Source organism: Eubalaena glacialis, unplaced genomic scaffold, assembly GCF_028564815.1.
Source record: "Eubalaena glacialis isolate mEubGla1 unplaced genomic scaffold, mEubGla1.1.hap2.+ XY scaffold_56, whole genome shotgun sequence".
NCBI classification, from domain to species: domain Eukaryota; kingdom Metazoa; phylum Chordata; class Mammalia; order Artiodactyla; family Balaenidae; genus Eubalaena; species Eubalaena glacialis.
In genome coordinates this window covers 1,204,073-1,205,578 of record NW_026871455.1, presented here as the reverse complement: position 1 = coordinate 1,205,578, position 1,506 = coordinate 1,204,073, and the positions used below count along the sequence as shown (strand labels likewise).

General features: G+C 47.5%; 1 pseudogene; it reads right to left on the bottom strand.

The window, feature by feature from the left end:
- Positions 1-638: 638 nt before the first annotated feature.
- On the bottom strand, positions 639-1,158 carry LOC133083690 (malignant T-cell-amplified sequence 1-like; annotated as a pseudogene).
- Positions 1,159-1,506: the final 348 nt, after the last annotated feature.

Below are 1,506 nucleotides of genomic sequence, written 5' to 3'. Positions count from 1 at the left end.
CTCTAGCACAGCTAATTCCATTACAGACATCGGTGGTAATAACCGGTTTTCAGATTAATCCTACTAAAAATATCTAGCACATTAATGACAAAAACAAAGTTATTACAAGACAGTTCACAGCATGAGGCTTTGGAAGTCCGCAGGAGCCGGGAGCAGCCTGTCCGTGTTTAGGGGCTGAGGCGTCTCCTCGTCTCTCTTCTCCACCATGAAGGGCTGAGAGGGGCTCTAACTCAGCAGGGATGCGGGGACAGAAGCCCCCCAGCCAGTTCAGCGCCCCTACACCTGACTCTTCCCTGCTCGGTCGTGTCCAGACGCTCACATGAGGGCACCTCAGCTGACACACTGAGAATTCAGTCCCACCTGTCTTCTCGCAGCCCCACCAGCACACTGGCTGGGTCATGAAGCTCTTTCGGGAGAGTTATACCCTGATGGCCTGAAGAGGACACAGGGACAGCTCGTCTGCACTGTTTCCAAGCAAGGCAGCAACACTTGTTTTTTTGTTTAGTTCTCTTTTCTGCATGTGTTGAATTTATTCAGCATTATCACAGGGGTGTTGTTGTCATGCTGTCACACACACACACACAAACACAGATATTGCACCGCATCCATGTGGAGCCCAAGTGTATTCCTTCTGAGGCTTATTTACATGCTTTCACGTGCCACAGCCCATCTTTTCAATAAAACATGTTTCAATGCCAGTTGCTGTGTTGACTTTCTCAGCATCATCTGCAGACATCTTCACGACTGCAGCACCCAGAGCAAGCTGTTTTCCTTCTGCCTCAATTGCAAAAATCCTATCTGTTGAAGCGGAGCAAAGCTTAGCTCCCGGAGAAGCTAAGCCTAGACACGTGATATCATCTCCTCTGAGTACAAATTTGATGGCTCCTTTATCCACCTGCTGGTGTGGAAAAAGGGTCTTTTTTATCTCTTTTTGTGTGGAATAACCTTGGGATTGGATAAAAAGACCTTTCTCATTTTCTAAATAGAGTAACTCTCCAGTGATTTTAAAGATTTCCATCTGTTCATGGCATCCCACGCTTTCAACTGGTTCCTTCTTAGGCATGACTGGATGAAACCGTGGTTCAATGCCTGGGAAAGGTTCTACTTGTTCTTAATACCCTTAATAGCAGCGTTTCCACTGGATGTAGCTGAACACATTTCGTTTTAATCAATTTCTTGAACATGATTCAAGGTAAAGGGATGATGATAGGAAAGGGCCGGGAATGGGGAAAAATAGACTTAGCAAGGATCCGGCAGACCCCCTACACCTGGAAGGCCAAAGGGACGGTGGCAGCTGGGGTCGTTACCCGCAAGTGACACATCTGGCCGCACTTTTCCGGCTCTAGGGAAATCTCATTCCGTCTGTACCTTCAACTACTTCCACCAACTATTCATGTGAGCACTGCGGCAATTTGGGGGGCTTTTGGGTGTTACCAATTTCTCCCCAGGGCTGGTAGCTGTAAGGAAGGAAATTGAGCAGGAAGAAGAGACGAAGCACTCATTCTC